A 27620-nucleotide genomic window follows, 5' to 3' on the forward strand; every position below is an offset into this window, starting at 1 on the left:
TTCGGAGATTTGCTTCGGAATTCCTTAAAGATTTTGTTTCAGAATACCTCGACGATTTGCTTCGGAATCCCCCGACGAATTGCTTCGGAATCGTTCGACGGTTTTCTTTGGAATTTCTCGAAGATTTTGTCTCCCTCGACGATTAACTTTGCAATCCCTTTACGAATTGATTCGGAATTATTCGATGATTTGCTCCAGTTTCACAGATTCTGACAAGTGCAGGCAAGTGGCCTGCTTTCTCGGGCCCATCTTGATGAGCTCAGCTCCGATACCATCCTTACCAGCTGCTTTATTAGTCTTTAGCTGTTGGATGGCGTCCTTTACTTCCCTCATGGTGGGGGCTGGTTGGCTTCCATCGTCCGCTGAACTGACGTAGTCATCTCCTCCGCTGCCTTGACTTTCACTGCCTGTACTCTCAGCGCCATTCAAATGTTTCTCGTAGTGCTGCTTCCACCTTTCGATCACCACACTTTCGTCCGTCAAGATGCTCCCATCCCTATCCCTGCACATTTCGGCTCGCGGCACAAAACCTTTGCGGGATCTTTTGATAGAACTTGCATGTTCCATCTCCTCGCACTCCGCTTCTTCCGGGCGCGTTTTTCTCCTGAAAAAGGTGGGTCTGCTGTCTCCGCTTCCGCCTATGACGTCTATAATCGATTGAATGGTTCTATATGGATTAGAATAATATAGGGAAAAAGACGGCTTTGGCAGGTTTTGTTCTATTATTGGCAGGGGGGTTCTTGTCGACCGAATTTTATAAAATTCAGCCACAATATTCTTTGATATGCAAATAATGTTTAGGCCAAATTTGAGCATAATCAGTCATAAAAAACCCCTGACAATAATAGAACAAAACCTGCCAAAGCCGTCATTCCCCCTAGTTGAAAGAAGATAAATCGTTTGTCATCAAAAGAACTGTCGAACGTGTCGCCAGTGATTGAAAAAGCGCATCATTGAAGAAAAGGTCGTGGGTTGTGTACAGGACCCGTCCGCTCGACGAAAACTATGTGCAACACTAAGAGTAAAATCAGCAGTGATTCAAATCGTTCGGGGCTATCAGTTTGAATATTAATCTGGAACAACCAGCATGTTTGTTCTATTTTGCTCCAGATGCAAACTAGAATAGTGGTCGAAAATTTGGAGTGAGACTGAACCACTCCTGATTTCACTCTAAAGAGCCGTACTGAGCATCTTTTACATCTTTTAAAATTTTAAAGGCAATAAACTGAAAACAGTATGAGCTTTTACAATGCCAGTAACAATACATTTCATATATAAAAACATATGCTTAGTAAAAAACAAAACGAGTTCTCTAAAAGTTCAATTTCCTACACTCAGCGAACTGGACTAGTGAAATTCATAACTGACGCCTTATGAATCATCGACTGATTATTGCACCAAGGGTCATTCTTATACGCAGTTACCTTCCCGAGTATTCAAGCGTCGATGGGCGTGTGGTCTACCTACCGGCCTCCCGACCCCGACGTCCATGGTTCGAACCCAGTCTGTCGCACTTCACTTTTTTTTAAATGAAAATCATCGTTCATAAGGCAATACATTCAAATTCATACCGAATCCTTGTGGCAAATTTTCATAAGGCGTTTGATTCAAAATCATGCGTCTATTGTCCTTAGTGTACGAATTTAAACATTGTTGGGGTTTGTTATGTGACAAAAATAATTCTCCACTTGGGTCAACCAATCTTCAAAGATCCTTGAAATCTGTGTGGCGTTAGATAGTTCAGGATGTTGTTAAAATAACTAAATTTTCTAACAAAACAATGAAACATAACTAATTCTGTTATAATTTGGTTAAGAAAAAAATTGATAAAAATTTATCATAACTCGAATATATCAACGGTTGTTATAAATAACTGATGTTGTTACAATTATGTTATAATCTTGTTTTGCCTTCCTAGTCGGGTCGAGTTGTGATGCACAGAATATAATGTGATCACAGTATGAGTTCTTGGCCATCCAAGAAATCCCTGGAATAGGCCTTTAGGTCTACATGCGGAACCAAAGATTACTTGGATTGTTTCAAATATGGTACATGCCCTTTGTGATGCATAGAATGGAATGTGTTCACAGTATGGGTTCTTGGCCGTCCAAGAAATCTATGGGATAAGGCCTTTCGATCTACATGTGTAACCATAGATCAATTGGATTGATTCATATATGCTACATGCCCTTTGTAATGCATAGAATAGAACGCGTTCCAAGCATAAGTTCTAGGTCGTCCAAGAAATTCCTGGAATAAGCCCTAAGGTCTACATGCGTAACCATAGATCAAATGAATTGTTTCAAAACTGGCACATGCCCTTTACAATACATAGAATAGAACGCGTTCCCAGCATAGATGTTTGGTCGACCAAGAGATTCCTGGAACAAGACGTTAGTCTACATGCGTAACCAAAGGTTACTTGGATTGTTTCAAATATGGGACTTGCCCTTTGTGATGCATAGAATAGAATGTGTTCAAAGTATGAATTCTTGGTTGTCCAAAAAAACCCTGGAATAAAGCCTTTAGATCTACATAAGCAACCATAAAGCAATTTGATTATTTCAAATATGATACATGCCCTATGCCTAGGGATGAATCGATACTAGTAAATACGAGTAAATACTCGATACTTTTGATTCGATACCAAGTACTTTTGGAATCGATACTTTGATACCCGATACCAAGTAAGTATCGAATTGAAGTACTTGAATCAATCGAGTACCCGATTTAAAGACTTTTAAATTTAATAAACCTTAATAGAAACATTCGTATTTTCTCCGTAATAATCTTCTAAGTATTTAATTCGAATAAAAAATACCAATTATTCATTTTCTGCTGCTCAACACTTATTTGTGCTAACTGCAGTCCAAGACAGTTAATTCGAGAGACTATGGAATCCGTAGAAAATCCCAGAATCCTAAAAGCATTTAAAACCTTAATGGTCTGGAGAACGTGGAAAAATTGAAAATTAGTTTGATATACGGAATTAACGATATGTCAAAATATTCTGAAGAGTTTAGGTCATGACTATTTCAGGATCTGAACATCAGTATATCAAAAAATATGTAATATATGAAGCATCCATAGATCTATAAATATCGAAAAAATCTTGAAAATCAACGCCTGATCTGTAAAATCAATCAAGAAAACGCCTGAAGCACTTGAGAATTGAAAAAAAACGGCTTCACCGTCTTCATTCAATGGTTTTCCAGACTGAACACTTACATAAGATGAAGGACAACGGACAATACCCAATAGACCAGTGAAAAATGTTTTGCTTATCGAAGAATTTCCACGACTTAAGCAGGAATGGAACCCTCAGCTCATAATACACAATATACATACACATACCACAGACAAACAGACATAACACATAGAACATATACTCATCAAATTCATCGTCATGCAAACACTAACGACATCTGTTAATTTCAGTTAGTTAGGCAAATCACGATCCAGATGGCGGTAGTGAGCAAACGTCAAACTGGAGCAAATCCGATGCGCGCACCACGAGTGATCGATTGGCCAACTAATGATTATTTGAATTGACCAGTAAATCAGTGAACGATGAAAATTTGACGAGTGTTATGTCTGTTTGTCTGTGCACATACTATACCATGCGCTCAGACGACCGGCGCTGCAATCCGCACGCCCACGAGTTCAAGTTTGCAAAACATTTCTTTCAAAAATATTAAGAAAATCCTAAGTAATCGTTTCTAAGAAATCGGGTAGTTGGCATCATACTGGGTGTTGAAGGTTGATAAGACACAAACATCTTTTGAAACGATTTAATTTAAATTTTGATAAATTATTATTAATACTAAAATATTTACTCATAACATATAACTCAATAAATAAAGCTTTCATAATAAATAATGCATAAAGTGTCCCTGATTGATCCAAGAAAAAACTAGTCACTCTACTCAATCCCATATCGGTTTAAAATTTCCTTAAACTCGATAGTAAATGGCTCATAGTGTTGCAAAAGTCCCATCCCATTGGAGAAGCATCAGAGAGATTCGCATCATTAGGCTAGGAATGCATGATCAAAAGATGCAATTGGTTTACATATTAAATGTTTCACGTGAAATAAAGTTGAACAGCTTTAAATACACTCTCAAGATAAACGAATTAAAGTATCGAAGAACTAATAGTAATAAAATGTGCTTAATTCTTTAGTGTTCCATTAAACATAAATAATGAATAACTACTTGACAGTGACAACATAATCGTTTTTGGATTTTACTTCAAATATATGAGTACTCATATGATACGAGTAGGTATCGATACTTTTAATTCGATATTTTGTGGTATCGATACTTTTATACGATATTACTTTAAAGTAAAAGTATCGATACCTCAGTGGTATCGTTTCATCCCTACCTGTGCCTATGCACCACAAAGGGCAATTCTCTTTTGTTTTGTATTAGATCTTAAGGCCTTGCTCTACGTATGTCTTGGATAACCGACAACCTATGCCGTAGATACATCATATTCTATAATTAAAAATGGACATGTACCACATTTAAAATCGATCGATTTATCTTCGGTTACTCATGTAGACCTGTGTGCCAATCTTAAGGGATTTCTTGGATGACCGAGAACCTCTGCCGCTGACTTATTCTATTCTACACATCCAAAAGGGCATGTACCACATTTAAAACAGTCCGATACATCTTTAGTAACGCATGTAGATCTTGAGGCCTAACTCCAGGGATTTCTTGAATGACCTGAAAACTCTGACATTGACTTTTTCTATTCTTCACATCCAAAAGGTCCCTTACAACATTTAAAACAGTCCGATTGATCTTTAGTTACGCGTGAAGATCTGAGGACCTATATCCAGGGATTTCTAGGATGACCGAGAACCTCTGCCGCTGACTTATTCTATTCTACACATCCAAAAGGGCATGTACCACATTTAAAAACAGTCCGATACATCTTTAGTAACGCATGTAGATCTTAACGCCCAACTTCAGGGATTTCTTGAATGACCCAGAATCTCTTACGTTGGCCCATTCTATTCTACACATCCAGAAGGACATGTGCCATAATTGAAACAGTCCGATTGATCTTTAGCTACGCTTGTAGATCTTTAGCCCTTACTCCAGGGATTTCTTGGATGCCCAAAAATCTATGCTGAAAAAAACTCTATTCTGAGTAGTCTCCACACTATTTACTTCTCTCCCTACGTCACTCTTCTCGCTTTTTTCTCTATTCTGCAATTTCACTTCTACCTTACACTTCTCACGTCTCGTTTCTCACTTCTCACATCCCATTTATCAATTGTCATATTCCTCTTTATGCTTTTTACTGCGCAATTATCACACAAAGTATTATTACTTCTTCGATTATTACTTCTCACCTTCTACTACTTGCTTCTCGGTTTTCATTGATCACATCGTATTTCGCACATCTTACTGCTTGCCTATCGCTTCTCATTTCTCAATTCTCATTCTTTTTTCTCGCTTCTCCCATCTCACTCCTCCGTTCTCATATCCCAAATCTCAGCTTACAATTCACGCTTTATTATAAAACTATAGAGGGCTTTTTAGTGGAATTTTCAATTCCTACTTATCACTTGTTGTTTCCCACTTCTCACTTCTCATCACTCATGAGTTCTCACTCATCACTTTTCATTTTAATTTTCTCACTTTTAAATTCTTACTTTTTTACTTTTAATTTGATTTTCATTTAAAAATAAATTATTATTGGCACACGCCCTTCTCAAACTATGACATCCATAGTCTGGCACATCAGATGGGCGCGTTCTATCCTGTATGCAGAGGTTTTATTAAAATATGTGTTTTTCTATGGAGAATGTAGTAAAGTTAACTTTTTAGTAACTTGGCACAATCTTTATTAATTTGTTTTTTCCAGACATGTCCAAATATTATTGAAAAAATGTTTTCATCTAGTGGAAAATCCTTAAGTGAACGGAAGCTTAAAATCTAACAAAAGGCGAAAAAAAACATTTTTTTTTAAATTTTATTATATATGTCTTGACTATTGACTATTGACAATTTGATGATCCAAAAACATGTTTAGGCGTCAGCTGCCATCGATTTTGTAACTTAATTAACCCAGAAAATGCAATGGCTCGTATTAGCTGACTGGCGCATTTTAAACCTAGTTCCCCTATACTGAAACATTCCTGACTCCCCTAGGCTTCTACCAAGGATAAGGATTCAAACCTTCAAAACTTCTTGTGGATTACTTTGTTACACCCGGTTTTTCACTGAGGGCCAGGAAGTAGAAAATCTCACTCATAGGGAAGATCCATAAAATACGTCACGCAAAAATTGGCGATTTTCAAAAGCCCCCCCTGCTCCCCCCTTTGTCACACTTTTTGTATTAAACCTCTCAAATTTTAAAATTTTTATGACTCGTCACGCTGCTAGGAAACCTCCTCTCTCTCCCCCCTAGAAGCATGACGTACTTTGCGGATGACCTCAAATTGGTAATATTCACATTTTAATTGCATATTATTCGGCAACTCGGCCTTACGAAAACCATTTATTTGTTAAATGTCTTGGCTGTTTATATGCACAGCACATGTTTCGAAATGTACAAATTGATATGAAATTCGCGAAAAAGAATCCACGTGTCTTGGAGGGACTCGAACCCTCAACCTCCTACTATCTAGATAGGCGTGATAACCCCTACACAACAAGAGTTCGACTCCCTCCAAGAGACGTGGATTCTTTTTCGCAAATTTCATATTAATTTGTCCATTTCGAAACATGTGCTGTGCATATGCACAGCCAAGATATTGAACAAAAAAATATTCACATTCCAAAATCATGTCTTATTGATAGCCAAACTTTGTCATAAATGCTGAACACTCATAGCAAAAATTGCCGCAAATTCCGATTCGATAAAAATTCCAAACTCTGTACGCCTGCCGAGAAAATATGTTTATTTATGTAATAATAACGAAATATTTAAGATTATTAGTCTGATCGGGATTTGAGTCAAAACGGCACCACTACTCGTCGTCTAATCAACAGTGTGTGGAGACGCATAGTACATTGTTGATTATTGTTGTTCATTACTCAAAGCTTTGAGGCTTCCGCAGACCTAAGCGGCTTCATCGCCGCGACGGCGATAACTAGCCGCCGTGATTCTATCGTTGGGTCTTTCCATTTGCTATTACATGCCAACGGCGACAGAATCGCAGTTACCATGCGATAGAATCGCGTCGCGTGTGTTTGGGGGAACCTTTATCAGAGATGTGAAATAAAAAAGAGTTTTTGGGAATAATTTAAATTTTTCTCTCCGGAAGAACACAGAAAGGTTTCAGCCAAATTCAAAACTGATTTACTGGCAAAATGGCAAAATTGCACAAACATAACAATTGATCCGAATTAATACCGAAACCAGATTTGATGTCAGGTCGGAAATACGCAGACTGAAATAAATATAGGTCCATGAGAGATTTATATTTTAATGGTACGTTTTAAATACACTTAAGACCAATTTCTTCACCTCCGGTTAACTCTTAAGCGGTGCTTACCCATACACTTAAACCTGATTTAAGGCTTAAGCGGAGGTGAAGAAATCGGCCCTTAAACCTTTTAGCTTTATCTGTGCAACAAGAACCTTAGTTACACATTGATCAGCTAATGGAATATTTTTCATCAGTTCATTCCAATCAAAAATCTATTGTACATAGGGTAAAACGACCTATTATGGAGGGGTTAAGCACCGTGTCAAAACAAAATTCATTACAAAAATTCTTCAAAAATTACCTGTTGGTCGATTTCCACATTGTAGTAGTTGAATAGGATGCTCGTTAACTATAGTTTCGTAAATATTACGTCAATTGTGCTGAACTTATGTTGTTTTGTTTTTATCACAATAAAAACAAACTACCGCAACAATTGGACGCTGTTGCCTATTGTTGCGATATTTTTTGAAGGTCAGTCCTATTGTTGCGGTATTGCATGTAATTCTTATGGAGAGCGATACCGCAACAATAGGACCTTAGCACTACCGCAATAATAGGCTCAAAGGATTCAAATTTTTAACGAAAAATGTTGATTTTTCAACATTTTGAACGAAACTTTGTCAAACAAAAGCTGTTCTAGTTGTTAATCCGAAGAGTTTTAGCGTACCCGTTTTCAATGGTATTATATCCAGAATGGACTATTTTAACACTACCGCAACATCAGGGCATACCACAACGATGGGACGTTTTACCCTACTTGAAAAATAATTCACTCAATTTTCTACGGCATAAAATACCCAACAGCATACGGAAACGTCGTCACCATGTCCACAAACGAGCTCTCCCTCGACAGAAGGGCTCAGCTTATTTACGAAAATATCTACGACCGGAACGCAAAAACAAAAAACAACAACACGTATCGCAACCAGTTCATGCGTTTATGATGAGAGCGGAGCCGCTCGCGCTATTTTTTATCGTTTTAGTAGAGTCCTCATATTAACGACCCGTACCCCCATGGTAGTAAATCACTATCACCACACCAGAGCTTCAGAGCGTCGGAGAAGTCTTGCTTGCATACATGCTTAGCTCGGCTCTATCGACCGTCACAAAAACAGCACCTGATTTACGGAGCATGGACTGATTCGCCGGATCGCCTTCAAAACAAAACAACGGCGGTTCTAAATCGTAGCGGTGATGGTATTGATGTTGATGGCTAGCGGCAACTACTGTTCCTGGGAATACCGCGCTACCAAATTCGGTTAGGATGGGTATGGGTATCGCGCTATAACTACTAGCATCGATTGAAGCTAGTAAGTGGATTAATTCAGAATAGTCTGTTTCTCCAACCACTATCAACTACCAACACTATTGCACTAACGAAGAGTACCCGGTTCACTATGAGGATCTAAGTGGTCGAAACCGAAAAAAGTTTTCATTAATTTCTTATTGTTTTATATCATGCATTGATGATACTCCTCGATACATAAGTATTGAATTCCAAGATCTTTGCTCCAAAACGATGCGATGTGTAGGGCAGTTTGTTTTGGCTTTTATATGAACAAATTTAGATGTTAGATGTGTTATCTACGCTTGACAGAATATCGAATTAATCAAGATCTTACAGTTTACATTGAGATGTTCGAATTTGTCAAGCTTCACTTATGTGGAATAGTTTACCAAGTCGTCTTCCAGGCTACTCAAAAGGTATAGTTCAAACGTGATCATAGTTTTAGCCACCTGCATGCATAGGCGCCTTCCATAGTGAGGTGGCGAAACAAAACAGCCGAGTGTTGATTTGTTTATTGCGCACGGGGTGGCTCATGAATGCACGATCCCGTGCGGGTTCGGGTGAAGCAGACACACACCACGTGCGCCACGCCGCCGCTGTAGTGGGTTAAGTGTACATAGTTGGAATACGATGATATACTAACGGGCCGACCGACCAACCAACCGGCGAGTACACAGGAAAGAGACGGAGATGGGGGCGACCTACATAGTTTGCTGCCGCGGCGGTACTTACTACCTAGTGCCGTGTGTGCTTGATGGGGTGACTACGACAACGGACTTCGGACGACGGTGATGGATGTGGTGGGGTGCTGCTGCCGTTTGTGTCTCGCTGCTCGGTTTGAAGCTTCGCTGCAGGGAGTAGTTTGAGATTGGTTTTCAGAGATGGCACTAGTGGTATCGAAACGATACTAAATTAGATGAGGGGGTGTTTTTGAAGCGTTTAATTCATTGAACGGTTTGTAAATCTTTCAAATTGAACCGATAATTGCGATATCTAGTCCTCAACGTCCCAGTTTTATAATTATTCTTGATAGTGGCACAATTATGTTGAGCTGGACCTGGAGTCAATGAAATTGTAGAATCTACTGACAAATATTCTCTTCAACCCAATAAAGGTTACATGTGATTATATACAGTATTGACGATTTTGTTTACCACCGATTTTATCACGTTTTCGACCAGATTTCAACCCATTTTTTTAGGAAATTTAAATTCCTTTTTATTTTTGTAAATAATACAGCAAACAACGATTTTTAACTTTCACAGCATGTGCCTTATTATTAATAATTTCTGAGTAGCTCTCAAGGATTTTGTAAAACGCCAAGAACTTAGGGATTCCGTTTACGTATTTTGCTTTTCCAAGGCATGAGCTGATTCATGTTTGTGAAACAAATTTAAAAATTACAAATTGAAACAAATTAAAAAATTGAAAATAAAAAAAAATCCGATTTTGTCACATTTTTTTTTCACCCCAAAATTCACCAGAGAGGTGGTAAAATCGGGAAAATGGGCTTATTCGTAACGAATTTCAGTACAATACTACAACGGTCAATTTATATAAAGATTTATTATAATTTTCTACATTTTTATTTTTTTTCATCCAGTGATTGAAGAAAATGCCCGATGTTTATTAAAAACCTGGAAGACATTCTTCCGAATATTCATCAGAACAATAAAGAAATTTGTGGCGAATCATCGCAAGAATTGCATGCGCAAATTCACAAAAGTTTTCAATAGTAAATCAAAACCACATCCATTGAAAATGGAATTTGAATTTCTCAGTGAAATACAAAAGAATATACCGTGATAGAAACTCTCATGGAACTTGCAAGAATTCTTTATGGAAAATCGAAAGAGAAACCGGTTTGAACTCCGCATTTTTTTTCTGAAACTTTGCTGGAAATTCTTCCTAACTAGCACGAGAAATTTTACCCAATCTCCTCCGAAAATTCTTTCCAATTTTCTCGGAAAATACTTCCACGAGAAATTCATTAAAATTTACACAGAAAAATTTTCAGATTTTTTTCAGGATATTTTTAAAAATTGCTATTACTGGGTATTTTTTTGAATTTCCAATGAAAATTTTTTCGAATTTCCATGGGAAACTCATATAATTTTCCCAGAGGTTTTCCCCAATTCCCACGTGATTGTTTCCGAATTTCCGAAGGAAATTCTTAGAATTTTAACCGCTATTATTTTAACCAAATTTTTTCCAGTGGGTAACTTTTACAAAAAAATATTCCAAAATGTCACGAAAAATTCGCCTATTAGAAAGTTTTTCGAGTTTCCATGAAATATTGTTCCGAACTTCCACGGGACGTTCGTTTGGCTCTATTATAGGAAATTCTTCCAAATTTTCAAGGAAAAGTGTTCCGATGATGATAGAATAACTGAAGAATTCTGAATAATTGAAGATTTTCTTCCAATTTCATTTGAAACTAGTTGACCCGGCAGACGTTGTCCTGCATAGTAGGCGAAAATGCGCGTTCTGAACTACCCATGCAAAGTTTTTCTCGATTTGCTCAACCTTACTCGTGATTTTCGCATGAGGAAATATCATATAAACCCATCGAAAACTATAGCGAACATATCTGCTGAAGGAACGAAGAAAATCCATCCAGCCATTTTCGAGTTATGCGGATACGAACACAGACCATTTCATTTTTATTATATAGAAGTTAAGAAAAAATAGAGAACCGAAGGAGCGTTTATTAACCCCTTCAGCAATGTCCTCCCAATGATTAATCAATCATTATTTTATACCGTAGACCCCCGGTAAAATGACCGCTCTGAACACTTTTTTTATTTGAACCCCGTTAGTTTGAACATCGTTCAAATTAAAAATGGTTCAAACGTCATTTGGCACGAAGAATCAAGAGAAGATAAATGAAACATCGTGAAACGGAACACAGAATCAAAACAAACCAGCAAAGAGAGCGGCCAGAAACCAGTTTTTCTTATGCAAATAGAGTAACCAGAAGTTCAAATTAAAAATGAACCCCGTTAATTTGAATGAGGTACCGTTCAAATTATCGGGGGTCCACGGTATTGCAATACGGGACGGTTGGAACGAGATGTCCCCGTTCTATGGCTTAAATGTGGAGTCAAGTTGATATTTGATATCCACAATAATGTTTAACAACACTGCACAGTAGGCCTGGCCGCTTTTATGCTTGAACTGCATTTATGATGTACTTCTAACATAAATAATGACAAGAAAAGTGATAGATGTCGTCGAATCTATCACTTTCCAGGATTCTTTCACGAACTGGCTGTGTATGTGTAGACTAGACTAAACAGCTAGAATTTAGTACGGAGGTATAATGAAATCTCTTTTATTATTCAAAACTGTAAAACATGTCATGGGTACAAAAAATCTAAAAAATTGTTGATGCTTTTTGACCTAGATTTCATATTGATGCGATGCGTGGTTGATTAGAACGGATGATTTGTCCATACGAGAAAATTCATTTCACTTTAAATGATGTGGCGCCATCTCTTTCAAACGGCACCTTTGTCTATGCCTTATGCAATACTGGGTTGCGTCAATCACAAATGTCACAAAATAACGACTCCCCTAATGGACAATTCATATATCCTGTTCAGCAAATGGGCGTTCTGTGCAAGAATAGCCAAAGAACTTTCAGTGAAAATTCCGAAAGGTTTCCAGTCGAAATCGAAAAAAAAAATACGCTTTAATTAAATTTTTGAACGAGGAAGGGCCGTTTGGCCAAAAGTCATTCGGGCTAAAGGTCGTTATGCAGAATTATGTGAATAAGGCAAAAACAAAGGTACTGTTTGAACGAGATGGCGCCACAATATTTAAAGTAAAATGAATTTCCATGTATGGAAAAATCATCCATTCTCATCAACTACGCATCGCATCAATATGAGAGCTAGGTCGAAAAGCAATAAATAATTTTTAGATTTTTTGTACCCACGACTTGTTTTACAGTTCTAAACAATAAAAGGGATTTCATTGTACCTCCATACTAAATTCTAGCTTTATACTTTCAATTTCTTCAAGACTGTTCTCCACCTCGTGTGTGTGGAAGGAACATTGAAAACTTACGATATCGAACAGCAGATGTCACTAGTGTATATGCAATATTACATTGATACACACACGCAGCAACACCACCTGTCGCCTGATAATAGAAATATTGCAATTATACCATCAGGTGTAGTAGCTGTAGTTAAAATGTTTTGAAAGGGCCTCAAGCGGATTTTTTGCTAGAATGCGACTGATGACCTCCTATTGACCGACCAAACCATTAGGCCAGAATCCATCTGGCCGAAATGACATATAGTGAACAGGCCATTTGCCCGAAAAAGTCGTTTGACTAATTTGGAAAAAGAGGCCAAAATGCAATTTGGTCGTTCGTCAGAGAGGACCAGTCGGCCGAAAATGTTTTTAGGTCGGAATTAACCAACGGCCGAAAGTATCGTTCGGTTAAGCTGGTCGTTTTGACGAATAATTTGTATGGCCGAATGAGGAACCGACTGTTTACTTCGATGACATTTACTTCCAGTTGACAGCAGTAGCACAGAGAACAGACATGGAGGCTCGAACAAAATTTCTTGCAAAACATGTGTAAACAAACAAGCTGAACCTCAACGCCATCGACATCGACATTGCAACTCATAATCTCATTTTGACAACACGATGGCGCTAGTATGCTTTTGCATGCATAACGTCACTAGCGCACTGTGGCTTTTTTTATGACGCTAGCGCTGATTCTGAACGGGATAACGGCGACATTCCGAAGTTATTTCAAAATGGACAGTTAAAAGTTATCACAACATAGTAAGTGCAGCTTCAACGTCTGTTCTCTGTGGCAGTAGTAAAAACTCAAAGGTGCAGCCCAATCGGGTTGTACGCAAAGGTAACGTAGAACTACGTGGCAGTACTGGTAGTTTTCGTGATTGTCTGCTGAGATTGAGTGAGGTGATGTATACGAACCCTGGTGATGTATACAATTTTTAGACCAAAATTTGAAAAGGATGATAAAAAAATAAAACTTTCAAATATTCGAGAATGAACAATACTCTCAAGCGATCACAAATCCAAATTATCAATTAATAAAAACTCGCTAGGGAGTAAAAGTCGTTCGATAATTGTATCTCGATTAGAAGCATTGCATTGGTAAATGCTACTTTTGAACTTATTTTCCTAATGCTAATAGATCACTAAGGGGGCCCTCCTTAGTCGTGCGGTAAGACGCGCGGCTACAAAGCAAGACCATGCTGAGGGTGGCTGGGTTCGATTCCTGGTGCTGGTCTAGGCAATTTTCGGATTGGAAATTGTCTCGACTTCCCTGGGCATAAAAGTATCATCGTGCTAGCCTCATGATATACGAATGCAAAAATGGTAACCTGGCTTAGAAACCTCGCAGTTAATAACTGTGGAAGTGCTTAATGAACACTAAGCTGCGAGGCGGCTCTGTCCCAGTGTGGGGATGTAATGCCAATAAGAAGAAGAAGAATAGATCACTATGTTGAAAAGCAGACCAAGTTGCAGTTGGAATGTAGTGATATGGAAGAAGAAGCTTGCGATGCACTTACGAGATTGACTGATTCACCAAAACCGATTGCTAAACTGTTAGCAACCCGAGTAGCACACTTGTCACATACTAGTCACTGTGACTCCTATGCGACCAAATCCAGTCACATTGGAGTTGCTGCAACCAAATCGAACTGAACTGTGCTATTAGGGAAGTGTTCAGTAGTAAATAATCATACATAAATATTGTAACACACTGGAGTCAGCTTTTACGCAGAGGATATGGGCCGCATAAACTAAAACAATGTAAAAAACCGCATAAACTCTAAAATATGTCTAAATGAACCACGTTAATCCCGAAATTCTAGTGAAAAAATGCTTAAAAAGCGAGTCCTGTAAAAATAAACCTCGTAAAACACGACTTCAGTGTACATCGGAAATAAAGCGTTGACTCTTCCTTGATCGAAGGGTCCAAGAAAATTGAAAATCCGTCCAGAAACGGCTGAGATATTAACAATCAAAGTCTATCAGTTTTCGTGACGTTTTTCGATTTTTTGCAATCGTAAAGTGTACCCCAATATAGAGAAGACAGACGTAGTTCTACGTCAAAAGTGTAGACAATAACCTTCCGTGCACCATGTTTACGGTACTCGTCACTGAGTGGAGCTACTGGCGTTTCTAACTGTTTTGTTAAACCTGCTACTCTATGTGTTGAAATTTTCATCATGGGCTCATGAAAATGGTAGTTGGAAATCGATAAAATGTATGGGAAAACCAGGTATTTGTCAAATTTATGGAAAATAGTGGTGTTTTAGAAGAAAGTAGTGATATGGAATGCAGTATGAGGTGAAAAGAAGATCTCATGCACTTAGTTTACACTGATTAGTAGTTTTATGATGATGAAATTTCGATTTTACTATCACTGAATCAACTCCATCTCTGCATTGAACGTTTCGACTGCTACCTTATTGGTCGATTGGCAAAAAAAGCCAAAAATATCGTTTGGTGGAATGTGTCGAAATTTTTAGCAATATAACCCGTTCAGCAAATGGCAACTTTTTCAGCTAAACGACAGAGTTTTGGCCAAATTTAGTTTTGCTTTGTGCGGAAGGCAAAACGAGCGGCCGGTCGCCGAAGTTTTGTTCTGCTTTGTGCGGGTGAGTAAATAAATCAGAAAGTGAAAGTTTCAAACAGCGAGAGTGTTATTACCCATCCCATGGATCGCATCACTTACCGAAGTGAATATATATAAATTATCCTTTGTAACTAAAACGATATCCTATCCCAAGACAATCGCGGAGATCTGGGATGCATCAACCACATATCGTATAACAAACAGCAAATAAAGTCGCATTTGCGTTCATCAAAAATCTAAATCGCATTCCATATCAAAATTAGTCAGATTATTGTCGAACAATGTTGTATTGAATGCATCGTATACGATTATTTTTACCGTAGTGAAAATCAATCGTAATTGTGTAAATAAAAACTCGTAATGACTTATATTCCTTGCAATATCCTATATCAGTGCGAATGAATGTCTACCTGAATCGTAATACAATCGAAACCACTTCAGTCTAAATGGCTTGTAGAAGTTTCAGAGATATAAATTGTGTAGTTTATGTTGAACAAAAATCTATCTCACCTCAAGATGTGTAGTATGGTGCAGTGGTAGAGTATCCGCCTGCAAATCTAAAGATCGCATGTTCGATACTTGATCTAATAAGATTTTTTTTATTTACTTTACTATATTTTAATGTTTAATCGTAATAATGTTCTTTTGATGTCGGGAAAAATCGTAAAATAAAACTCGTATGTACCTATATCGCCTCCACTTTGGTACGTATATAGCCAATCTGTGCATTATATACGATTAAGTTGGTTCTTATACAATAACCTATATCAAGAGGTACCAAAATGTTGACTGGGAGAGGTATACTCGGTCTCTAGTAGCAACGAGAGTCGGACTAACAATCCTTCCCTTCCTATATGACCGTAAGGGCGTGTTCGGCGCCGTTATTGACTTTAGATATTTGAGCTCCCGAAACGTGTACATTGAGAATGGGTAGCTAATCCCAAGCCCCATGCATTGTGTTCTCTGTACAATTTCGCAAGTTCAGTCAATCACGGAGTAGCAACTACGAATAGTGCGGTCATAATGCTCATGCTCATAAACGACAGTTTTGGCCAATCGATATTTGCCGCCAAATAACCTATCAGGGCAAATGTTTTCTGGGCCGTATGTCGCTTTTGGCCAAATGAAATTTTTGGACAAACATTTTCAACCTAATATCGTACAATTCGGCCAGATGGAACTCAGCTACATGACTTTCAAATTAACATGTTGTTCGGCGAAATGACACACATGATTTCCGCCGTATGACATTTGGCCAGTCGCTTAGCCAAAATTCACCAGCTTGGAAGTTGTTTCGCCGAATATGTCATTCGGCCGAACAAACCATTACGTTGAATCCCATTTTGCCAGAAATGAAAAACTTTCTAAGTCTCAAAATGTCCCAAAAAGTCAATTTTTCTCAAAACATTTTTTTTTTCCGAGGTTGAATTAGATCTCGATGTTTCATGCATTCCTCAGGCATTTGGCATAAAAAAATTAATTCCGATTTCAAGTCACTGTTGGAATAATATTTCAAGGTTTCAATTATATCCCCAGAATTATAATTCGACAAGGGTTATGAACAACATTACCTTAAAATGTAAGATAAAAAACTCCTTTATGAAACATTAATCTGCTAAGGGAGAGTTACTTGAAAAAATCTAAAATTTGTATTTGTCGATAACACTTTATATTATATTATGATTAGTTGCGACTTAAATAAGCTTTAGAAACATGCTGCTTATTCAGATTTCTATTTGATCGTGCTCGAATGAATATGTTTTTAAATCGAATTTTCAGTTTGAAAAATAATATTTGGGCCATAACTTTTTAAATTTGTGGTCCGATCTAGATCATTGACTATGTATATAAAACAATGGAACAGTACCATCGAATGCAACTCGATGCAATAAATCGCTTAAGGATAAATGACCGTGAAATAAGTGGGTTTTTATGCGTACATTTGAATTTTGGCCAAAACTTCCGAGCCTATAGTTTGACTTGGCACATTCTCAATAAGAAATAAAGAAATAAGACTCTTCAAAAGTATTTAATTTCATTTATTCAGACTACGGTCGAAGTGACCTGTGCAGTACATAAGAGTTTTCTCCATTCGGTTCGGTCCATGGCTACACGTCGCACACTGGGGCAGCCCTGGTCCAAACATGGAATAAACCTTTCAGTCATTGAAATGATGAAATTGATCATAGGTATCTTCAGCGAAGTTTCAATATACATCAATGGCGACATTTTGGTCAATATTCACAATTTTTAACGATAATCGCATAAAAGTCCTATACGCCAAATTGGCCAAACAGCGTTTTTAAAGTGTGATTTCTTCAGAGAAGTTGCTTATCACTTAATTTCGATGAACCTTGCTAAAAATTTCATATTTCCAGAGCCTACTGTGATGATTTATTCACTTATTTTGAAAAGACAGACCAAAAAAAGAAATTTGATCAGTAATTGTACTTTTTCAACACTTTTACTATTGGATATTATTCAAAATCATAGATATTGGTAAAATACACGATTCGTGGCGGTGATCCAGTTAGAAAAAATGATTTTTAGTGATTAATCGTGGAAAAAAGGCAAATTTATGGTATTTTTCACATATGCCGTTTATGCGATGGGGCAGAGACGGGCAGCTGTTTCAATCGGCAATGGACAGAAAAGTTCATGCCCTTTCATACAAACACTTTCCCAAAGACATGATATTCGATGATTTTTTTCAAAATAAATTTTACTGAATGCCAGTACTAATGATTTTCTACTAATGATTTTCGATTAGAAAGGAAGATAAATAATTGAACAACATGGTACGATGAATTAAATTTAAATTCGCATCGCATTTGTTAGAAAAAAATATAATAACTAATGAAATATTGTTATTGCCCCCTTCGGAAGATATTATTTTATTTAAAAATATTTATATACACCCAGAAGGAAATGGATAAAGACTAGCTTTGTAAATATTGTATGGATTACTTTTTGTTCATGAGCTTTTTATATTAAACAATATGTACCAGTATTTTCATATTCACTTTTAGTAAATAATGTGATATTTGCAAAAGTGTCCTATGTATCTGCGTGTTTTCTTATATTTTATAAAGAAGTGTAACAGTAAAATATAAAAAATACAAACAAAAGGAAAAACCGCAGATATGCTACACTTTTTGCAAATATCACAATACATAGTCAAAATAGTACATATGTACTAATATTCACTTGCTTAGTATAAAAAACTAAATAAAATGTCCATATGATATTTAAACAACTAACCCTTTTCTAATTTCTTCTATGTCGATACGAATATGTCTTATAAACTTTATCTTCCAAAGGGGCAATAATAATATTTCATCAGTTTTTAAATACATGTAGAACAAATGCAATGCAAATTTTAATTGCATTCATCGTACCATGTTGTTCAATTATTAACCTCCTAACTAATCGAAAATCATTAGGAGGTATTTTTTTTAGCATCAGTACTGGCTTTCAGTAAAGTTTATTTTTTAAAAAATCATCAAATATCATGTCTTCGGGAAAGTGTTTGTATTAAAGGGCATGAATTTTTCTGTCCATTGCCGATTGAAACAGCTGCCCGTCTCTGCCCCATCGCATAAACGGCATATGTGAAAAATACCATAAATTTGCCTTTTTTCCACGATTATTCGCCAAAAATCATTTTTTCTAACTGGATCACCGCCACGAATCGTGTATTTTACCAATACTCTAGTAGCACAGTTCTGGCAGACTTGGTTGCAGCAAGTTTTATATGACTCAATTTTGTCGCAAATGAGTTACAGAAACTCCTCAATAACAAGTGTGTTGCTCGGGTATCTATGATTTTGAATAATATCCAATAGTAAAAGTGTTGAAAAAGTACAATTACTGATCAATTTTCTTTTTTTGGTCTGTCTTTTCAAAATAAGTAAATAAATCATCACAGTAGGCTCTGGAAATATGAAATTTTTAGCAAGGTTCATCGAAATTAAGTGATAAACAAGTTGCCTGAAGAAATCACACTTTAAAAACGCTGTTTGGCCAATTTGGCGTATAGGACTTTTATGCGATTATCGTTAAAAATTGTGAATATTGACCAAAATGTCGCCATTGATGTATATTGAAACTTCGCTGAAGATACCTATGATCAATTTCATCATTTCAATGAATGAGAGGTTTATTCCATGTTTGAACCAGGACTGCCCCAGTGTGGCGTCGCCAACCACGCAGTCTATGGAGGGTTCGCAAGTCATCTTCCACATGATCGATCCACCTTGCCCGCTGCGCACCTCGCCTTCTTGTGCCCGTCGGATCGTTGTCGAGAACCATTTTCACCGGGTTACTGTCTGACATTCTGGCTAAGTGCCCGGCCCACCGCAGTCGTCCGATTTTCGCGGTGTGAACGATGGATGGTTCTCCCAGCAGCTCATGCAACTCGTGGTTCATTCGCCTTCTCCACGTACCGTCCGCCATCTGCACCCCACCATAGATGGTACGCAGCACTTTCCTTTCGAAAACTCCAAGTGCGCGTTGGTCCTCCACGAGCATCGTCCAGGTCTCGTGTCCGTAAAGGACTACCGGTCTAATAAGCGTTTTGTAGATTGTCAGTTTGGTACGGCGGCAAACTCTATTCGATCGGAGCGTCTTGCGGAGTCCAAAGTATGTACGATTTCCAGCCACTATGCGTCTCCGAATTTCTCTGCTGGTATCATTTTCGGCAGTCACAAGTGAGCCCACGTACACAAATTCTTCTACCACCTCGATTTCGTCACTACCGATGCAAACTCGCGGAGGGTGGCTCACATTGTCTTCTTTTGAACCTCTTCCTATCATGTACTTCGTCTTCGACGTGTTGATGACTAGTCCGATCCGCTTGGCTTCCCTCTTAAGTCTGATGTAGGCTTCCTCCATCTTCTCAAAGTTGCGTGCCATAATATCTGTGTCGTCGGCGAAGCCAAATAGCTGGACGGACTTATTAAAAATCGTTCCACTCGTGTAAATCCCTGCTCTTCGTATTACCCCTTCCAAAGCGATGTTGAATAGCAGACACGAAAGACCATCACCTTGCCCCTGAAACTCGAACTACGCACATCACCCGATCCATCGTCGCTTTGATCAACCGTGTCAGTTTATCCGGAAATCCGTGTTCGTGCATTAGCTGCCATAGCTGGTCCCAATCGATTGTATCATATGCGGCTTTGAAGTCGATGAATAGATGATGTGTGGGCACGTTGTATTCGCGGCATTTCTGCAGTACTTTGCGAATGGCGAACACCTGGTCCGTGGTGGAGCGTTCACCCATAAAACCCGCCTGGTACTACCCCACGAACTCCCTTGCAATTGGTGCTAGTCGACGGTATAAAATTTGGGAGAGTACCTTGTGTGTTCAGCACCCTAGTAACACACATGTTCCACATGGGTTACTGCAACTCATATGTGACAAGATTTAGTCACATTGAAGTTGCTGCAACTATTTTTGTCTGACTTGTGCTGCTCGGGCAATGTTATTGCGCGGTAGTTGCTACAATCCAGCTCATCGCCCTTTTTGTAGATGGGACACACGACACCGTCCATCCACTCTTGCGGCAAAACTTCATCTTCCCAATTTTTGGTAATGACCCAGTGCAGCGCTCTAGCCAGTGCCTCACCACCATGTTTAAATAGCTCTCCTGGTAGTTGGTCAACCCCAATGCTTTGTTGTTCTCAGCCGGCCAATCTCCTCCTGGATTTCCTGGAGATCCGGAGCCGGTAGAATTATGTTCTGCGCGCGGTCCCCCAGGTCCATCACCATACCGCCATCTTCGTCTGCCACATCGCCATTCAGGTGCTCTTCGTAGTGCTGCCGCCACCTTTTGATCACCTCACGCTCGTTCGTAAGAAGGTTCTTATCGGGTCAACTTCTCATAGAACTTTCGTGTTTTATTAGCGCAGTGCAGTTGCTCCGTCTCTTCACGGTCTCGATCTTCCTGCTGACCCGTGCCTCGTGCCTCGTTCGCCCTCGTGCGGTGTTGCAGCAATCTCGCCCATGCTGCATTCTTCTCTTCTACTAACTTTCGCCGTCATACCAGTCATTTCTCTGATCCAGGGGCACCGTGCCAAGTGGTGCTACCAATGGCGGATCGAAAATCTCTCCAGCCAGACGCTGCGCCTAGCTGCTCTTCCGTTGGGAGTGCCACTTCCAGCTGCTGTGCGTATTCTTGGGCTAGTCTACCGTCTTGTAGTCGCTCCACAAGCACATGCGTCTAGACGACTAACGTCGCAAATCGCACAGCCACGAAGTTCACAGAAGCTTCTTTTATACAGCATTTAAAAAAATAAAATAAAAAATGATCGAACCCGAATTTTATTCGCTGTTGTAATGTTCTTTTTATGATATTTGTTATACAAAGCTTCCAATTCCAATGCCAATTCCGATAAATAAACTTTTATAAAAGTTCATCCATTGACCCAATTCGATTACTGTTCATTGGCAAGTACTTGAAGAAAAGAAAAGGCTCGACTACAAAACGATTAACTTCCTTTGAGCTACAAAACAATCCAAGGCAATACAAATCCGTCATAAAAAATAACGGTGCACAGTGGCAAAAACCCGGTTGAAACCTAAAAAAATATTTTTTATCGCGAAGCCCGTATTTTTTCAATTTTACACATATATTTAATGAGAATTTTAAAATTTGTTGATTGTAGCTTGTAAACTGAATTTTTGATGACTTGTTGAAAAATACTGCAGAGCGTCTTCCGAACATTCGAACAAATATGTATGATAAAAGATAATTTGACTAAACTTTTTTTTCGGAAAAGATTCGGAAAGATTTGGTATCATATATTAAAATCTTTTGTTTGGTTACTGAACCACTGACTGGACTAGTGTTATGAATTCCGCCTAGTTGCGTCAAAGCTGGAAATTGATTTTTTCAATGTTAAACTGAGGACGCTGTTACGGATTCAGATCTAAAGGCATGGAAGTCCTTGAGTAGCAAAGCATATGTCGGAAAACAATTCTAGCCTCTAATAAGTTCAGCGATCCAAAATTACTCTTTGGTGAAAAATGTGAGCAACATATTAAGTTTTGTCCGGCATTTGTATGGGGCCCCGACACTGTGCGGTGTAGCACCACTTCTTCGGAAAAGCAGTGGTCAGCTCTCTCATTCCGCCGTATCCAGTTCCGGAAACCATAATCCAGCAGGCTCAATTCCGAAGCAATAAATTTTCCCTCCATGCCTACTCTTCCACAGAAAGAAAAAACCCTACGCCTGCACCCCGCAAACGGTGAACTAGTTTCGATGTAAAAGCCATATCTCGTCCTGAGGTGAAAACGCAAACTATGTTCTGCTAAGCTGTTATTGTGCCTACCCAACAGTCAGTGTGGAAGGGTACAGTACTTATGCCTATGAACGATACTAGTTCACGGTTACTAGGTGACCCACTAACACAGATGGCGCTCTCGAGGCTCGAACACCACGTTTCGGTTGTTGGGGTAGCTCATTCTCCCTCTCGCTCAATACTCAGAAGGGTACCAACAAACTGCCTAACATCAGGTGGCGAACAGGGAAAAAAGGCTTTCCATGATGCATCCTAGCTCGAATACGTACTTAGCTTTTCGGAGAATGTGTGCTGTTTTCCTCCTGTCTATTTTCCGACTCGACCCAACCGGGTCGGCACCCAGAGCGGTTTCTGGGCCAACAGGATTTTACATTAGCATAGGATTTGAATTTTCACACCCCATTCAAGGGGAAGATTGAAACGAAAATAAAAAAAGAACATAACAAGAATGTAGCCCATCAAAACAGCTAAGCCCCGTCGGCCGTATCCTGCTGATGGATGGATTTCGATAACAGGAAAATAAAAGTGAGCCACCATCACCACCTCCGGTTGGGGGAGCTCTGCTCCCCCTAATCTGGAATGATGGATCGGTTGCAGTGTAACATATTGGGCCTAGGGGTTGGCCTGTTTTGAATTGGTTAGGAAGTAGGCAGGCAATTGACACAGATTCTCACCATCTCTGCGGGCATAGTTTTATGGGAGAAGATTAGAGCACGTACTGATCCGCCTGCATAAAAAAAGCACAGGCACCATCTCATGCCAGAAATAAATGATTTGGCATGGAAAAGGATTTTTTTGTTCCTATTTCATTCATTTAAGAAAAATAACAGATATTATACAATGTATGTTAAATTTTTTTTAATGGTAGTCTTGAATTACTAATTCAGTTTCGTAAAATGCTTTATTCAAAGGACCGGCATAGCAAAAAAGATGCAGTAGCTATCAATAGAGGAGATCCAACTTTAGGCATCAGGCAGAACAACCTATGCCAAAATGCACAGACTGTGAAGCACTTCTTATATAAGACTGTATTATTCTAATTGAACAAAATTATAATGCGTTGATAAGATACAGAAAGAAAAATTCGTCAACAAATGTTGGATTTCAGGATCTCAGATTTCATTAAAGCTTTCTGGACATGTTTATCATAAAAAGCCACTTTTCCGACGCATCCTACAAAAAAGTGTTGTACACGGACAGATATGTAAACCTAAAATTTGCGTAAAAAGTATTCAAAGATGAGAATATCGCATAAACTTTTATTCAAATTTGGGAAGTGTTTTCTTTTCCTGTTGTTGTCAAAGATAAAACGAGATGCATCAAACCCATCGGGGTTGTTCAGTACAATAACTCAAATTTTGAGTAAATTCAATATTCTCAATTTTGAGTAGAATAAGGTCAACGATGGGTAAATTATACTCCGCCCTGGGGTATTTTTTTTGCCCGTGGTTGAAGGCATACTAACTAGCACGAGAATAATAATTTTACTCAGAAATTGGGTTATTGGGATAGTTTTGGGGTTCCGTGTAAGGGAACTATCGCAAAATCAAAATGTCAGCAAAAAATTGAAGAACTATATAGAGCCCATTCACGGAGCGTAATGGTTCTAAACCTATACCCGTACCATCCCATACAAAAAACGGTACGAGAGAATGGGGATTCAAAATTGTCTTTTTTAAGGGAAATGGTGGTATGGCCGAAACCCATTCCGTCGAAAGCCATTTGGCCGAACAAATTAATAGGACGAAAACCATACGGCCGAATAGGTCATTTAGCAGAATATGCCATTTGGCCGAACAAGTCATTTGGCCGAACAGGTCATTTGGTCGAATAGGTAATTATGATCGAGCAGGGCATTAGGCCGTGTTGACATAATATTTTAAAAGCATTTGATTTATTTTTCAATGCGACAGAACAATCCCAAGTAACCAGTAAGCACTATGTTCCGCCAAATCGGCCATTTAGTGCTACTTTAATGCTTATAAGTTTTAAATAGCCGTATAGTGGCCCTATATGGCAGTTTGGCGTAATATAGTGCTAATGGTTACTTGGGATCTTCATCCCACCAAAATGTGGATTTTTTTTTCTTTGGAGATCCAGAATGTATTTTTTTATTATATTTTTTTTTGTTAACATGTGACAGTCGACTCTACAGTCCACTCTCCACATCTCGATGTTCTATTTCTCGATATCTCTCCCTATGTCGATGGTTTCCTCAGTCCCTTCAATCTACATACATTTGGGCTTTCTACATCTCGATAACCTCCCTACCGTGCGGGACCGAAATCCGTACAGCACCGAAATCCGTCCACCTCATGAGATATCAATAAATTAAAGGGGGTTAAAGGTAATTAATGTAGAAATAATTAATCTTATCCTGTTCAGATTCTTGGCAGTAAGCTTTTAGGGCATAGAATTGGAAAGAAGGCTTTGAAATTAAAACAACAAAAATCAAAAACAAATCTTCACCCACCAAACGCGGAGTTTGTGCCGCCATTTTGTTTTCGGGTAGAGCATAATTGCACCAAAAGTAACTGTGTTTTTATTGCTTATTGCGAATCATTACATAAGATCAGTGGAATACAAATCAAAGGGATCCCTTCTCAAGGTGTGTATCGAACTATTTACAGTGGTAGTTCGGTCAATCAGACTGTTTCAATTTAAATATTTAGTTAACAAATAGCTGTACGGATTTTGATCCTTTGATTCAAAATCCGTCCACCGTGGACCAGGAGTTGCCAAGAGTAGTTGATTTAATTCATTATTTTATGATGTTTTTCGTAGTTTCTAATGAGTAAATGTGAAGCAGTTCAAAAGTAGAAGCCTTCATGCTCCTGTGTCGATGACAAATGTTTTATTTACATTCGATTCCTATTTTATAATGACTTTTTCATATACTAAGGTGCTTAAGTGTACGGATTTCGATGCCCCACGGTATCTCGATATCTCTCTACACGGAACCGCGAAACAACTCACTTGACGGTTCCTTTCACTCAAATCCGACCTTGCGTGGAAGAAGCCAAAAATAAGTAAAATGCGAAAAAATCCGGTGAGTACTTTGCCTTTACTCCCGTGTTGAATTTTCACCCACTATAAAGTTTCACCAACTCAAATTTATGTTATTTTCACTCACTCGAGACTATGGTGAAAACAACTCAAATTTGTCTTCTTCCACGGAACAGCACACGTTGGTTCGATGCAGCTCTATTTGTTTATAATAACATTCATGAGAGAGAGCGAGAAAACTACCTACTATTGTACTCAAAGTTGAGTTCTTTAAACTTTTTATTTAGGTTCTTTATTTTTGCTGTGTATCTCGATGGGTTCTGATCATATTTTGTTCAGGATTTACTCTCCTTATGTCGATATGGTTAGATTTTTTGGGCTACTAGACTACCTTTGGACAATAACAAACACATCAACAACAGGAAACGACATGTGTTTTGTTGTCGTTTTTCATAGCAACGAGCTTTTTTGGATCTAGTACCCATTTCAATTTTCCTTCCATTCCTCGATCTCTCCCTATCTCGATGGTCCCTTCAATATCGAGATGTGGAGAGGCGACTGTATAAAACAAAGTTGGCATTTGTACGACCGCGCATCACTCAAGAAAAGACAACCCAATTTTTGCTAATTTATATCCCTTTTCTTCTTCTATTTACGAGGAAAAATGTTAAGATGAAATGGAATACTTTAAAGATCAATGCCCAATCTTTTCGTTAAAATGGTTTTTCGGTTTGTTTTTTAGATAAATTGTGTTTGGGCGAGACAAAGTTCGCCGGGTCAGCAAGTTTTATTGTAAAAGGAAATTATTATAGGCAAATGGTCACTACCATTTGGATCATTAATGATTCTCCAAAAAGATTTAAAGAGATAATTGTAGTAGATAAGATCAGGTCTATAAAGTATTGGAAAAAAGTGATTCACTGTACTGCATTGTGGTATTGGCAATCAGTTGATTTTTGTTATTTGAATACGCTCTTTTGATGTATTTCTTTCGAATGGGTAACAAGCTACCTTATTTTGAAACATGTTGGATGATTGTGTCAAAAGCGAAAAGCGGATCAGTTTGCTGAGTATTGTTGCGACGAACGGACGAGCCTAGTAACCTCGTCTAGGTCACGACAATAATTAATTAGAACAAAACGATATATCTATGCATGAATGGCGATCGGGAGGAATACCAATTCTAGTGAATGAACCGTCATTAAGAATATTCAAGTTTAATTCTTCTATCAATTCCGAACCCAATGTACCTCTACCATCAGTTGATGTGCATTAAAATCCCCTAGTATATAAAAAGGAGGAGGAACTTTATCCAAAATATGTTTTAATTGTGAAATAGAAAAACTTGCTCTAGGAGGAATATACAAACAAATAATTGAAAATCTTGAACCATTATGATCAATCGAAATCGCAATATGTTCAATTTGTGAATTCAATGAAATATCTAAATATTTGAATTCAATATTATTACGGAATATCACGATCTTTTCTAATAATGTTGAACGAAGGAATACGAAAAGATTTAGCCTCCACCAATAATATCTATATTATGGTTATGTAATAAAACTTTTAATCTATCAAGTTTTGGAATAATCTTCTATATAATAAAAATGAAATGGTCTGTGTTCGTATCCGCATAACACGAAAACGGCTGGATGGATTTTCATCATTCTTTCAGCAGAAATATTCGTTACAGTTTCCGACGGGTTTATATGATATTTTCAAATGCGAAAACCACGAGAAAAGTTGGGTAAATCGTGAAAAACTAAAATTAAGAATCGTATGGAAATTTCGCATGGTGACTTCACAACGCCCATTTTCGCCTACTATGCAGGACAACGTCTGCCGGGTCGACTAGTACTATGATAATTCCATTGTAAAATGTTCAATTTGTTATTGTTAGAAGCCATTAAGGACACTCCTCACGGAAT

The 27620-nt window shown here is 38.2% G+C and overlaps 1 protein-coding gene across 2 annotated transcripts in view; it reads left to right on the forward strand.

The window, feature by feature from the left end:
* Nucleotides 1-27620, forward strand: part of LOC134210697 (nuclear hormone receptor FTZ-F1) — a 667660-nt gene that overhangs the window by 58516 nt on the left and 581524 nt on the right. The gene's annotated exons all lie outside the window — the stretch shown is intronic.

Source organism: Armigeres subalbatus, chromosome 2, assembly GCF_024139115.2.
Source record: "Armigeres subalbatus isolate Guangzhou_Male chromosome 2, GZ_Asu_2, whole genome shotgun sequence".
Lineage (NCBI taxonomy): Eukaryota > Metazoa > Arthropoda > Insecta > Diptera > Culicidae > Armigeres > Armigeres subalbatus.